Raw genomic sequence first — 16,511 nt, forward strand, 5'->3', positions numbered from 1 at the left:
TAGTGTATTCAATTCATATAACACAGAAATTCATTTCCTAAGTAAATCTACATTTTCCAGTTGGCACAGAAAAAAGAGATCTTTCAGGAGAAAAAACATTTGAGCCATATGCACTGTATACTGGGACTTGATTAAGCTTGATTAATCTGAATGAGTGAAAATGTTTTAGCAACTTCTGCTCCTTGGAATTGCTTGTCAATATTAATTTACCTGGAACCTCCTCTTTCTATGTGATGGGTTATATTATCATGACCCAAGATAGTATCTATTTGAACTTTTTCTTAATAATATGCTTAATTACAAAAAATTTTAACATAAAAGCAGCACTAATTTTAGCTATGGTTCCCACTTAAGTGTTTTCCTGAATTTCTTTACATTGTTGCCAGACAACGAAAAGCAGGGAACACTTCCTGAGGTTTAGAACCTAATCTATGAAGCTGATCTGTGCATTCAACCTATTTATTCAAAGCCTTCCATGTGCTGAACACATTGCGTGGAGCTGGACGTTCAAAGAATGAGTAAAACCCACGCACAAGGAGCTGAGTTGCAAAACTGAAATTCCTTCTCTCACCTTCTCACGTGTGTTAAAAGAACCAGTCTTTAAGTTGTTTTTACTGACTCAGTGGTAGGCTCGTTACTGATTCCAAACTGTTGTCTTTTTTTCCCACAGGCCAACGGGCTTATTTGTAGGAATAGTTTAGAAAGCACAGGTTTTCTACATTCTTGTGGAGTGACAAGTGCTAAAGAATACCTAGAATTTTGTTATAAATATCCTTGCGGACACAATATTTTCTTATTTTTTTACAGTAGTGTGTTTTATTTTTTTGCTAGTGAAGCAGCAGTCTATTTCATTTTTACTTTAGGAGATGGAAGGGTCTGCAGTGGAGGGTGGGGTATTTGGAAGCGTTAAGATCACTGGGGAATCAGGCGTTAGTGGGACCAGCTAGAGAGCCAAGAATGAGTGAGTCCATCACTCTGGGTCTCAGTTTATTCACTTGTTAAGCAAGATGGTTGGGTTACATCAGCAAGTCTCAACCTTGATATACATACCAGTCACCTGGGAATTTTGTTAAAACGAAGAGTCCTATTCAGAGGGGTGGAGGTGGAGCCTGAGATTCTGCATATCTAACAAGCTCTCCGGGAATGAATGGGCACCCCAGCTGCTGGTCTGTGGTCTACATACACTGTGAGTGACAAAGGCAAGATCAGCATTGGCCAACAGAAAGATAATGTGAGTGTGTGAATGACCCATGAGCATGGACAACGGTGTGGGGATTGACTGTGGGAGTGGTGGGTGGGGGGGAGGTGGTGAGCTGGGCAGAAAAGGGCAAAAGGGGAAAAACTGGAACAACTGTAAAAGAATAAATAAGAATAAATACGTCAAAAAAGATCATGTGAGCTACATATGTAATTTTAAAGTTCTAGAATCCACATTTAAAAAAGATAAAAATAAAAAGTTAAAATTAATTGTGATAACATTTTTGTTTAACTTTGTAATAAAAATATTTTAATGTCATCAATGTAAAAATTATGAAAGAAATAATTTACGTTATTTTTTCCATAGTAAGGTTTTGAAATCTGTGTTCTACACTTACTGCACATTTCAGTTTGGACTAGCCACATTTTAAGTGCTCAATATTCACGTATGTGCTACCTACCATTTTATGACCACGCAGGGCTAGCCCGTGTCTACTGCCCATTTCAGTGCTACTGACATTCTCCCACAGTATGTAATCACCTTTCATTCCAAACAGACTTCTGCCTTCAGGTGGCGCTAATGCTCTTTGTTTTGTCCTTGCAAATTTATTTTTTGTTTGGGTGAGGGCCGTACAAAAGGCCACTTAACATCATTTTTTATTCATTTAGTCCCTTTTTTAATTCATTCCTTCCTTAATTTGTGTTTACTGGATATAATAAATGTTGAGTATATTATATTCTTGGTAACTTTGTCCAATAACTAAAGCCCAATAAAATTCTTATTAAATTATAGGAGGAACAAAGTCATTGTTATCCTTTCTTGGAGGGAGAAGCTATGTAATATTGATCTATGGTTATGTAATACTTTTAGACACAGGAGACTAGCTATTTAACAGAACAAAAGTGGAAACAGAAAAGTTACTGTTTAGTATATAACGGATTTAAATAATAACTGTGACAATTATTTTATGACTGGTACTTTGTATTGACAGTTTATGTCAATACAAAGATAAATGATGAATGTAAAAACTAACTTCAGTTTCAACTCTTTAATTTTGTCTCTACTCCAGACATAATATTCCTGAGAGATCATGAAAGAATAATTTTTATACTACTCTGCTTAGCTTTGAGATGACACGCCCATGGACCAATTTTCTAAAAGCTTGATATTGTTTCTTTTGTCCGAGTGTGCCTTTGATGACAGCTACCCTGTGTCAGGTACCACGAACAAGTGGCTTAAATCTGTTCACTTTGCCTCGGAGTCAACCAATGAGGTACTTTATTACCCCACATTTCAAGTGAGGGAATGGATGCTTGGAAGATTAAATAACTTGTCCCGGGTGCATGACCTTTAAGAGGCAGAGCTGGAATTCACATCCAGTCTGTTAGACCCTCACGTTCATCCCTTAACTACTACACTGCGTGGAGGAAGCGCCCTTCCTCTGCTCTAAGCTGAACTTGCTGATCAGTCGACAAAATGGTCAACAAAATCTACAGTCCATGATATCTAATCTAGAATATCCCTGGTGGGGGAGGGGGTTGTCTTTTGTAATGAGAAGCCATAACCCATTAAAAACAAGGCCAGAGAGTTGAAAGCTCCGGTGCTTTTGGTCTGAGTTGTCATTTGACCAGTGACCTTTGATGCCCTAAGCCAAGTCACCTGCACTCCGTTTTCTAGACGTATATACAGGTTTAGACGTATATAGATGTATTTATGTCTATAAAACACAGTGAAACAGGAATCTCTTTTATTAATGTGTAGGTTGCATACATCACATGATTTCATGACAACTCATATCACACATGCCTCATGCATAACCATCATAAAAGTGTAATTATTATATGTATCACACATGAATTTCCCAGCAGTTTTTATGGGCTCCCTTTTTGATACATATGTTACAAAATGGTGAGGGAGAGAGGGAGAGAGAGAGAGAGAGAATTATAGAACTGCGTTCAATCCTTCTTCCTGCCCACTGGTTCTGTTATCTCAAGAAGCTTAGTAAATCCCTTCAAGAATATCAGTTTCCTCAAACAGAAATAAAGGTTATTTTTTCTGAGGAAGTGTCATGAGAATTAAATGAGATGATATATGTAAAGTCCCTAACGTATAGTTCACACTCAGTGCTGATTTTGTGAAACAGTAGAGCTCTCCATGAGCTACAGTACATCCCCACGTGCTTACTTTACCTTTTAAAGGGACTTGATATCCAGTGACAAACGGATCAGAAGAATGAGGCTGCTCCCCAGGCAAAGAAAGGTGACTTCCTCCAACTCCCCCCAATTCTCATTTTTTTGATGAAATTGGGCCAAGTTCATCTAATTTATGCAGCAAACTGCTTTAATTCTCTGCCTTGGCACTGAAAACCAGTCTCTGAAGTAATCTCGTTGAAGAACTTATGAAGACATTGTGGTATTTGGCTCCCTGTCTTATCCAAGTCCCCTGGATGAAAAATTTGTCTTTCCTTCCCCCTTTTCAGACAAAGGCTTTGTAACTACGTTAGCATATTATCGAAGCAAAGACATTACGGAAACGCGACTCTGGGCTGACTTTCACAGGTCTTGACTTGGATGCATCGCACAGGTAGAAAAAATACTCTGTTCTTTAAAATGTCAACATTTTCTGATATAAAAGAGATTCTTTTCTTTTCTCCGCTTTCTTCCCTCCTTCTCTTTCTCCCTCCCCTGGACCTTCCTTGTCCTCCTCCTCTTCCTTTTTCATCTTGACGGCATCTTTGACATAACAAATCTTGAAACTTTTCACTGGGTTCTTGAAAACTGGCCCAGATGATTTTTTCCGCATCAAATTCCCTCTCCTCTTGCTGGCCAGGAACAAAGCCACCTAAGCCAAGTGGTCACAGTTCACTTCACACATAAGGAGAAGGAAAATCTATTTAGTCCCCCAAAGATTAAGGGACAGTCTGCTCCTGACACTAACAGGGGGTCTTGGAAAAAAACCCATTCCTGGATGGAACATGATCTCAAAGTAACCCTCCTAGGACTCGGTGGTGCCCAGACAAGTGTGAGTATAACGACTTCTCTCTGTCACGTGTTTGGAGAAGGAGAGGAGCGTCACAGAGAGAGGGAAAACTTGGTCAAGGAGAAAGACCGACAGTGGCCTGGCGTGAATGGCGTCTCAAAGCAGGTAAGAGAGATCCAAGCATGATGGTTGGATTATACACAAGGTTGAGATAACAGGGAGTTTTCCCACAAAGGCAGCTGGTGTCTGCCATCCTTTCTTTGGAGCTCAGAGTAGATAGTGATGTGTGGTAAACTGCTAGTGGGAGACAGTGCAGAAACTATTGTCCTTTGGCCCCCACTCCCGTCCCCGACACTCTCCCTTGCCCACTCTACCTGCATTCACTGCTCATATTGTTGAAGTGGCCAACAGTGAGGTACAGAGGTGCAGTGAATGCGGCACAGGCTTTGTAACCTCATGAAACTGAGTCTGAATTCCTGCTTTACTGCCGGTGACTCTGGCATATCACTCGGATTCTCTGAGTCTCTCCCCTCCTCTGGAAATGTAAGTATTACCTGCCTGGATAACCTAACCACGTTGTTGTGAGAATGGTAATGAAAAGTGCTTTGTAAATTATCGTGTGCTGCACATATGAAGTCCAGTGATGATAATCTCAGGAACGGATGGATCTTACGTCTGGATTTCTGCAGATCTCAGGTTCAGGTACACTGATGAAATCTCCTTCCCTCCTTGTCTGTCAAATAGCAGATTTGACAAAGGCTGACCAAGTCGTTGGTTGTTGGCCAGCGTCATCAGGTGGATTGATCATATTCCAACAGAAGCATGAGCGCCTTGCCCTTGGGCCTCAGCTCCCAATACGCAGCCTTGTCAGAAGCACTGTTTTCTTACTCTCCATTGTGCACCAGACACCAAGCTAGCCCGCTTACCTAAGCGAGCTTACTGACACTATCATGGACAGAAGAGAAAAACGAGGATCCGAAACCCAAAACACTTGCTCAAGTTCACTGCGGTTAAGTGGGAGGGCCAGGATCCCAAGGCGGGAGCTCTTTCTTCCCCGGGAGTGCAAGGGCGAGTTTGCTTCTCTCCAGGTTCCCCCACCTCACCTTGCTCTTTCTCGTGCATTCTCCTCTTCCTCTTCCTCCCTCCTGCTCCCTGTCTTTCTCCTCCCCCCTTCTTCTCTTTCTGGAGATGTAAATGTTTCTTTACTAAATAACCAGGGGAAAGTTCTAAGGAAATTAAAATACAGGCAATCAAACATTGGAACTCTTTGCTAAATATGATTTACACCAAAGTTCTCAGGGAAAGCAATGTCTTCATAAGTCCTTCAACAACATTACTTGAGACTGGTTTTCAGTGCCAAAGCAGAGAATTAAAGCAGTTTGCTGCATAAATTAGATGAACTTGGCCCAATTTCATCAAAAAAGTGAGAATTGGGGGGAGTTGGGGGAAGTCACCTTTCTTTGCCTGGGGAGCAGCCTCGTTCTTCTGATCCATTTGTCACTGGATATCAAGTCCNAATACGCAGCCTTGTCAGAAGCACTGTTTTCTTACTCTCCATTGTGCACCAGACACCAAGCTAGCCCGCTTACCTAAGCGAGCTTACTGACACTATCATGGACAGAAGAGAAAAACGAGGATCCGAAACCCAAAACACTTGCTCAAGTTCACTGCGGTTAAGTGGGAGGGCCAGGATCCCAAGGCGGGAGCTCTTTCTTCCCCGGGAGTGCAAGGGCGAGTTTGCTTCTCTCCAGGTTCCCCCACCTCACCTTGCTCTTTCTCGTGCATTCTCCTCTTCCTCTTCCTCCCTCCTGCTCCCTGTCTTTCTCCTCCCCCCTTCTTCTCTTTCTGGAGATGTAAATGTTTCTTTACTAAATAACCAGGGAAAAGTTCTAAGGAAATTAAAATACAGGCAATCAAACATTGGAACTCTTTGCTAAATGTGATTTACACCAAAGTTCTCAGGGAAAGCAATGTCTTCATAAGTCCTTCAACAACATTACTTGAGAATGGTTTTCAGTGCCAAAGCAGAGAATTAAAGCAGTTTGCTGCATAAATTAGATGAACTTGGCCCAATTTCATAAAAAAACTGAGAATTGGGGGGAGTTGGGGGAAGTCAACTTTCTTTGCCTGGGGAGCAGCCTCATTCTTCTGATCCATTTGTCACTGGATATCAAGTCCCTTTAAAAGGTAAAGTAAGCATGTAGGGATGTACTGTAGCTCATAGAGAGCTCTACTGTTTCACAAAATCAGCACTGAGTGTGAACTATACGTTAGGGACTTTACACATATCATCTCATTTAATTCTCATGACACTTCCTCAGGAAAAAAATAACCTTTATTTCTGTTTGAGGAAACTGATATTCTTGAAGGGATTTACTAAGCTTCTCGAGATAATAGAACCAAAGAAGTAAACCCACCCTGGAGTGTCCTTGGGGAGTACAGCCCACGAGGGCCTGTGCCCACCTCCCTAGGGGCTTCTTTCTTTTAAACATATTGTTTATGATCATGGATGGAACTGGAAAGCATTATGCTGAGTGAAATAAGCCAGGTGTTGAAGGACAAATACCATATGATCTCACCTTTAACAGGAAGCTAAACAACAAAACAAACAAGCAAGCAAAATATAATCAAAGACACTGAAATAGAGAACAGGCTGACAGTGACCAGAGGGGAGAGGGGAGGAATTTCAAGGGAAATAGGGGAGGGATTTAGAGGAACATATATAAAGGATACATGGACAACAACTGAGAAGGGTGGAAATGGGAGGGAGGCAGGGAGCACGGGGGTGGGATGGGATGGGAGTAATAGAAAACTGTACTTGAAAAATAATTAAATAAAAAAATTGGGAAAAAAAGAAAAAATATTGTTTATGTTAATTGCACAAGAAATACAGTAAGTCCTCACTTATTGTCAATGGGTTCTGGGAAATGGCAACTTCAAGTGAAACGACCTATAACAAAACCAACTTTACTGGGGACTAACTGACATTAACAAGAGTTAAGTTCCTGGGGCATATTTCTGGTCATGCAAACGTCACCAAACTTCTAAATAAAGACCCCAAACTCTTCTAAGATTAAACATTGAAATAAATGTGAGTTATTCATACATGGAAAAAAAGATTAATACAAACAAGTAAAATCATTCTTTTTCAACCTACTTATTCCAGTTCAGGGCACAAGGTGAGACTGACCCTGGACAGAACACCCTTCCAACTCAGGGCGCACCTACCCCCACACCCACCGAGACTGGGATGACGTCGACATGCCAGCTCACCGCACATGCACAGCTTTGCGAAGGGGCTTAGGAACCGGAGCCCCCAGAGAGAAACCCATGCAGACGTGGAAGGGTGTGTGAATTCCACTCACAGACAGTGGCCCTGGCTGGGAATTGATTTTTTCTCATGATATGTTATAATGAAAACACTTGAATGAAATATTATACAAGGACCTGCTGCACTCAAACACATTTTCACTGTAAATTCCAAAAGCTGAATGTTACAAATTAGGTAAAAGTCTCCTTTGACTGTGCCCCCATCTTTATTCCATCCCCTTGCTCAGATGTAACCACTGCTATCGTTTTAGTGTACACAGTCACCCGTGGCGTAATATCCCGGTGGTCAACCATACAGAGACTGCACAGATGAGGGCGGTCTGGTACAGTTATTAAATGATGCAGCTGAAAATCCGGTTGCCTAGTGATGTCGTAGCCATGTCGTAAACTCGGAACGTCATAAAGCCACGTGTTATGACACGGAGGTGATGCTGGTGTAAACCTACTGCGCAGCCGGTGTATATCAAAGTACGGTCCACATAGTTACGTACAGTAGATAACAACTGAAAAAGATAACCACTGGGTTATATAATTACTGTGCTTTATAGTTATTATTTTAGACTGCACTCTTCCTACGTATAAAAAGAGTTTGCTGTAAAACTATGCCACGTTGCACCAACAGCAACCCCATACACCTCGTGTGCATCACTTTTCTTGATTGTGTCATTTTCTCTTGTGCCTGATTCAGTTTCATGTTGATGTGCACAGTAACATGCGGTGCAGGCTGGCAGCCGAGGAGCAGCAGGCCACGCCATCCAGCTGGGTGTGTAGTGGGCCGTACCGCCTAGGTTTGTGTAAGTGCACCCCACGATGTCTGCACAATACAAGTCCCCTCACAGTGCATCTCTCAGAATGTATCCCATTGTTAAGTGACATGTGACAGTTTTTCTATAATTTAAAAATTAATTTACACACAATTACTGAGATGAATACACATATTTAATTTTTACACAAGTGGTATTAGTTGAACTTATCATTCTGCAGCTTGTTTTTAAAATTTCTATTTAATAACGTATCTTGAAGGAATTCCCATGTCTGGACATACACATTTGCCTCATTCTTTTACTGCCCCAGAGCATGACATTGTCATCATTTAAGCACTCTCCTACTGATGGATGTTTAGGTGGTTTTCATCCTATTGCAAACGGTGCTCCAATGAGCAGTCTTGTGCTTAGATGTGAGGGTTTCTCTAGGGCAGATACTATAATATTATGAGTCTGAATACAACAAAATTGGTCGACTGGCCGCCATCCTCCACCTAACCTCTGTTCTCAAAATGCAGTTAAGTAAAGATCGCTCACCCTAATCCCTCGGGATTCTCTCATTCCAGCAGATTATCAGTTTTGTACCACATAGTTTTCATGACCTTTATTTTTGTGCTTCTGTGATGTCACAGACTGAGTGAGAAGTAGTGTTTACATTATTCTTGCACAAGAAATCACAACCCTACACCTAACATGGTTGAGTTGTATGTGAGTGTGTCCAGGTAATGGATTAATAGTATATAGTTACTCTCTATTTGGAGAGGACAATCCAAATCATCGTCTCAAATGGCTACACCAACTCACACTCCTGACAGCACTGGGCAAGGAGACTTATTTCTTTTAACTCTCGCCATCACCCATTATTTCCTTTTTTCTTTTTCATTATTTTCAAACATTAAATAGTTTGTCAATCTTGTGGGATGGGGGAAAATGCTATTTTATTCTTTTAATTTGTATCTTTATCCTAATTTTCTTCTTATTGCAGGAGTGGCCTTCTTAGGGAGTTCTTAAGTCCTCACAAAGCAGTGCTGGTCCCTTTCCCATATCTACCCCATCCCATCACCCCAAATGTAGACTGGAGAACAGGCCCGGAGCAGGGGTGCGGTCCTAAGTTCCAAACACAGCCCTGTTCTCCCAGGCCTCTGGACTCGATTCTGGAAGTTCTTATACTACCTCATCCATGGTCCACCTCTGAAATATTAAGCTGTGTTTAGCTCTGAAGAGATGCTGTAAACAATCACATGCTCACTTTCCCCTCTGGTTAATTTCCCTACTATAGATGTTGTATTTTATTCCTAACATGTCAATTGTTTTTATATATGAGTAGCTACACTGTGGGATTTTAATAGTATATATGTGTTGATTATTTAAAACTTGAAAAAGTTTTAAAGAAGTAGAAAACTATCTTCTAGTCAGAGGCAACCATTGTTAGTAAGCTGAAAATACATGTTTCAGAGAAAATAAATTTGCAGATACAAGCACATTTATCTTCTATACTGATTTTACACATGTCTGCTATACTAATTTTTTAGCTACTCAGAGAGATAATTTTCTCTTTATTTTCTCTATTATTTTGTTTATGACTGTGCCCCTGTGTTGCTCACTTTGAATGTAATGTATCTTTGTACTATCTCGTGGTCTAAACCTAACCCGAGAAAGCTACTCCTTCGACACACCCACTACAATCTTGCTGACCCTCATGGAGTCAGTCCCACTGGCTTGGCTGAGTGGGACTTCAGGCCACGAGGTGCTGTGTGTCCTCCAGGTAGACAGGCCTCTTTATATATATATATATATATATATATATATATATATATTATTTATTTATCTTTAGAGGGGAAGGGAAGGAGAGAGGAAGAGAAACATCAATGTATGGTTGCTTCTCGTGCATCCCCTGCTGGGAACTGGTCCCTGCCAGGAACTGGCCTGCAACCCAGGAATGTTCCCTGACTGGGAATTGAACCACGATTGTCTGGTTTACAGGCCCGCACTCAATCCACTGAGCTACACCAGCCAGGGCTAGACAGGCCTCTTAAGCTAAGCTAGAGTGGAGAACACCTCTTATAATTAGGACAGGCATATCATGTAGAAGCTTTTTATATTTGTACTAAAGTGCTTAATGTAACTGCTACATCTGAAATGATTTGCACTTAGTATTAAAACAAAAAGAAAACCCAACCAAACAAACAAAAAAGCAAAAAGAATTACCCTGAACATCATGAGAGGGCAAGTTCATGATTGTCTCACGGCATGCTCAGAAACACCCCATAATTTATACAGGACCCAAGAACCTCAATGGGCAAGAACACAAACCCTCTCCACAACTGATGTCAGAAAACATAGACCTAAGGAGAGGCCCAAGACACCTGGGAGGAAGTCTAGCCAAGTGGGCCAGCCTGAATGCAGGAGAACAGTGGCCCCAAGTTGAGTAAAAACAGCCCGTCCTCCCCTATTTCCTAACTCTTTCATTGACCTCCTAGACTGTGCCAGCTGGGGAGAAGAACATACCTCTTACCTCTTGCTTCTGATGACCCAGGGCAGCCAGATGGGGACCCAATGGGCTGTTTGGCACACTAAATTTTTCCATAAGCACAAAAGAATATTCTTTATTATGGCTAAGATAAATGCGTGCAGCTGCATCATTTTTCACAGTTGATCAGGGGAAAGGGTGAATTAAATGCTCTGATTCATTTCAGTTCTATCGCGAAAATTATTTGTTGGCGGCCACTCTTTTCCTTTCTTGATCCACAGCTTATTTAATTGACTTCGAGCATTAAGTGATGATTGAAATGGTTTGCTGCGGAACAGATGGTTTCATGCTATTGTATAGGAAGTGCTTTCTCAAATCCCCTCTTGATGAGCTGGACCTCTGATTCCTGGCAGAAATTATTTTGACAATAGAGACTCATTTCCCAATATTGGAGGTTATTCACAAATGCCATTCTATCTCCGGGTTGATTGGCTGAAAGCAGTGGTTCCCGGCTGGGCCCACGCATTGCATCAGGAGTGGAGGTTGGTTGCACAGGACGGGGCTAGTCTTTGGGACGGCTGGTGAATTCTTAATTTGCTTGTGATTTTGGCAGCATTCTAATGGGAGGACTCTATGTTTGAGACTAAGATATTGTGTGGAATTGTAGCCCTCAGAAGGAAGCTCTAAATTCTAGGGGTGAGCATGGTAGAATAAGGGTCAGCCAGTCAACTAGATGTCATGGCTAAGTGTGGTCCTGGAAGGGCCATCCTAAAGCCTATGGGGATGTAGGGGAAGAAACAACTAAAGAGGAGAAAGGGGGAAATAATCTGAAAGGGAGAAGGATGAGAAAGAGAAAGGGAAAGGGTGATGAAGTTCAAAGTCAATGTCTGCTTAGCTCCAGCAAAGGCTCTGATTTGGGACAAGTGGGCTGTGAGGTCACAGTGTTTTCGATCACCAACTCACTGAGACACAGGGGCACCTCAAGCCCTCAAGAGCCTCTTCTAATTCTTAGTAAGGTGTCATTTAGACTAGCGTGGCCCTAGAGGAATGAGCAGTGCAGGCCCTGGACACCAGATCACTCTTGGCTTCACTGCTCAGCTCCTTCATGGAACCAGAGAGTGACCAGAAGCTCAAAGAAGATCTTATTCTTCTCTCTCACAGAGAGTTATACAGTATGTGCAACACTCATGATGAAAGTTGTTGTACTTTAGGTGATATCAAGGGAACCCTTTAAAGGGGAAGTATACTTTGTTCCTTTGGATCAACACTTCCTTTCAAACAGTCCAAGGATTTCCTGGCCCCAGAATATTTGGGTTCAGACCCCAGAGCTAATGTTTTCTAGTAGTGAGGCTGGGTGCATCGCTTGAACTTTGTCAGCCTCATTGTCCTTGCCTGCAAGTGGAAAATATGAGAATTAAAGTTTGAGGGTATGGAAGCACTGTGTAAAGATGTTGCTAGCAGCAAACCACCCTGCATTCACCACTGTATGGGCGCACACATGCAAACATGCATATAGATGCATATCTATGGTATATGGACATGAATATAAATTTATACACAGAAATTTAAGGCTATGAATGCAATAGTAACTATATTTTAAAATTATATTTTTCACATCTACTCAATTATACACTACACATTAGGACAATGTAAGGTATTTCTTCAGGTAATTTTTACTTTATTTGATTTATCCTTTATACCCTGTATGAGTCAGAGTTCTCCAGAGAAACAGAATTTTACACACACACACACACACACACACAGGGTCTGGGGAAAGTAATGCCCCCTTTTTATTACAAAATCATAAGTGTGTAATTCTGTAACATAACAATATCATACTCCAGCATAGCATATGCCATTTTAGGTGAAAGATAAATTATTACACCCAAATTATTACTCTACCAACCACACTCAAGCAGGTCTTACCCCACCACTTACAGGACCAGACCCCATATGTGTGTGTTGTGAGAATGTGTTTATTCTTGTATTAGTATTTATTAATTAATATGTTATTTTCCATAGGAGCAACTGTAAACCTACTTTTACCCCACCCTGTCTACGTGTGTGTGTGTGTAAGTAATTTGTTTTGAGGAAATGGTTCATGTGAGTACGGAGGCTGAGTGGTCTAGACCCCGGACGTCCAAGGGCAGGAGAAAACTGATGCTCAGCTCCGCAGCCCCTGAGGCAAGAGAGGATTTTTCTTCACTCAGCCTTTCATTCTGTTCAGGATGTGAACGAATGGGGTGGATGAGGACCACACACATTGAGGAGAGCAATCTACTTTACTCAGTTGATCAATTCAAATGTTAATCTTATCCAGAAACACCTTCCCAGACACACCCAGATACAACATTTAACCACAGATCTGGGCTCCCTACAGCCCAGTCAAGTTGACACATAAAATTAACCATCACTCACTTCATTTAGGATTCCACTTCAAACGGAAGATAAAATCATATCTAGGGAAAAGAAATAAATATGCATACTTACTATAGGGATTAGTTAACATAGACACTGGGGGACTTGAACTTTGTGAGCTCTCTGGAAGCCAAAACAAAAAAGAAAATACCATCAGTGGCAAACACTTCATTATCAAAATGGTGAGAGCATACCAGTTTTTTTGGTGAGGGTGGGAAATAAGAGGTTTTTCTAGTACTTACTGGGTTAATCAAAGAATGTGAATGGTGTTCTTTCGACAACAATGGACATGGACGTGAACAACAGTGTGGGGCTGGACTGTGGGAGGGGATTGGGCTGGATCAAGGCAGGTTTGGGGGGAAAATTGGGAAAACTCTAACAGAATAAACAAGAATAAAAAATAAAATAATAAATTATTCAAATGAGGTTTATATAGGGACTACTCATAATGACCTTAACAATATTTTTGTGGTAATAGCAGTAATAGATATTTCTTCATGAAAGTCAAGGACATGACCTTAAAACACAATCCAGTGAAGGTAGTGTGTTTCCAATAGGAAATGCTCTGTGCGTTTTGCTTTATTCTAAGCCTGGAGTTTAGAGGCCATAACAGAATGGATGTACGAGAAATGTTAAAATGGCCTTTTGTAGTTCACCCTTTGGCTGGTATTTTGATGAGTTAGTCAGCTAACTGTTTAAGGTAATATTACTGTGAGAATGCTGTTGTCTGTATCATATGGACTCATATGTGTAGCCATCACCACATATGAAGAAAATACACCCTGCCGAACATGGCATGTGGATCAGAAAGACCAGGTTTGACTCAAGTTACAAAAGCTTGGATTTTGTACTTGTGAATCGTGTATGGGATTTACTTGTGATACCACCCTGAGAAAATCATCTCATCTCTGAAAAGTTGTTTCATCTGTATGTGATGAGACAGTACAAACCTTTATCATCTTAAGGGACACATGAGAATTCATTTGTAAGGATAGACCAGCAGTGTCATTTAGAAGTCTTTCACTGCTAGTGACAAATATGCTCAACTTGAAATAGCCTAAGAAAAATGGGGGGTTTATTGGCTCAAAAAATAAAAAGTCTGGGATAGGGTTAGTGTCGTAGTTTTCTGATTGGTACAGCCTTGGTGAATTTATTGTCTCGCATCCTGGGGGCCTGAAGTCTGAAGTCCAGTGCTGGCAGTCCCACTCTCCCTCTGAAGGCTTTGGGGGCCCCTGCCTCTTGTAGCTCTGGTGGCTACCTGGCATTCCTCAGTGTTCCCTGGACCACAGTGCGAGTCCTTAAGGCCTTGCCGCTGCAATCTCTGCCTTCATCTTCCTATCAGCTTCTCCTCGGGAGGTCTGTGTTTTCTCTTCTGTCTGCATCTAATCTCCCTCTCTCAGACGCAGATGCATGTGGTTGCATTCAGGCCTGTATAATCCAGGATAAGCTCTTCCTTGCAAGATTCTTAACTTAATCACATTTTTTCCATATAAGATAATATTCACTTTTTGCCATAGAAGGTAACATTTACATGTTCCAGGGAATAGGATGTGGCTATATCTTTGTGGCCACCATTCCTACGGATGGCTTCAGAATTGCTGACATCTGGCCCAAATTACATCACCAGAACTCGGTTCTATATCCTCTTTCAGCTATCTTTAATGTATAGCCTGATATCCAGCTTTATTTATTGCCAGTTGGTGGCAGCAACTCTAGATTTTGTGTACTCCCAGCTTCATTTCTGATTCAATCAAGTCCTCTATCTCAGAGCACTCAGCTGGCAGTCTCATGGGCTTCCTTGCCCATGAGGAGTCGCTCATCTCTTCCTAAACTGATCACCTTGACCAAGGCAAAGGGAGGCTCTGATTGGCTTGGCCCGAGTCATGTGATCATGGTATCAACTCTTCTGGGACCACCTGGACTGGGAACTGGGGAGGAATGACTACTCAATAAAAAATGAGTACTGTTACCACCAGAAAGGGAAGTGGATGCTGAGTGGCAAAATAAACAACACAAAACAAATTTTAAAAGTCCCCACAAATGTCCGAAACATCAACCTTGTTGATAAGACACTTTAATAAGCCCCTAATTGATGTCAAAGAGGGAAGCAACTCTGTGACACAGGAGGGAAAGGAGGATTGTCGAGATTGCGGGTGGGTCTGGGGAGTACAGTGGAGGAGAGACTCAGGAGAAATCTGACTGGAATTTTGTAGAGCTGTGTATTATGTGAGACGGCTCTCTCAGGGACTTCATGAATCTTCAATATTTCTAACAGAAGTTATGACTTGCTTAATTAAGCTGGATTTCTCACTGGAATGGTGAAGGGGTTAAGCTTGCATCGAGCTCGAGGTTTGGCCCAATATAGTCAGCTCTTGTCGATGAAGTTGAGAGTGAGACTCGGGTTATATGTAAAGCCGGACTAATGACCTCTCTCTCTTCATACAGCTGCAAGGGGTCAACTGAGATCAAGGGTGTGAAGTGCTTTCTAACTGTAAAGGCATACACTCCTGGGAGTTCCCCTTCGGTTGTTTTCATGACTTCCCTCATGAGTTCATATCTGTGAAGGCCTGTCAGTTTTTCTCTGAGTCATCCTCAGACACTTATCAGGGACTCAGTCAAGAATGTGGATAAAATTTGCTGAAATTCATCTTCCCACCCACAAAGACCTCAGAGCACATTCCTATAGACTGGAAAGCAGCTTGGCAAAAACTGCCATCTACAATTTATCAGGTACCGGGGGTATCCAAGCTTTTGGCGTCTCTGGGCCATACCAAAAGGAGAGTTGTCTTGGGTCATATATTTAATACATTATAACATATAATCACAAAAATATGTCAAAATATTTTAAGTAAATTTATGATTTGGTGTTGGGCCACATTCATAGCCATTCTGGGCCACACGTAGCCCATGGGCCGCAGGGTGGACCCCTCCTGGTAGATGGTAATGCCAGAGATGGGGCTGAGCGTCAACAGATCAGACAAAAGTTGACTTCTTATGTTGTTACCTTATATCAAGGGCCTTTTATCTGGGGCACATTCATAGGTGTGGTTGCATCTATCGGTCTTCTGAAATTGTGTGCAGAACGTGTGCAGGTGTGGATGCATGCACGTGCTTCTTGCATTGTCATAGGGGGAGGGTCCATGGCCTTCAACAGATTCTCAGAGGAGTCGTGACCACCCAAATGTTAAGTATTACAGACTCACACAATTTCTGGCCATGAGCCTTTGTTGAAAGGTGAATGAAGAAACTTGAGAATCCTACGCCCACTCAGCTGTCAGCTCTCTCTACTGGTGCTTCTCTGGGGCTCTGCTGTGTCACTCGAACGAACCACTTTAAGAAAAAGCAAAACACT

Source organism: Sturnira hondurensis, unplaced genomic scaffold (genome assembly GCF_014824575.4).
Source record: "Sturnira hondurensis isolate 20B ecotype Veracruz unplaced genomic scaffold, ASM1482457v3 Scaffold0022017, whole genome shotgun sequence".
Lineage (NCBI taxonomy): Eukaryota > Metazoa > Chordata > Mammalia > Chiroptera > Phyllostomidae > Sturnira > Sturnira hondurensis.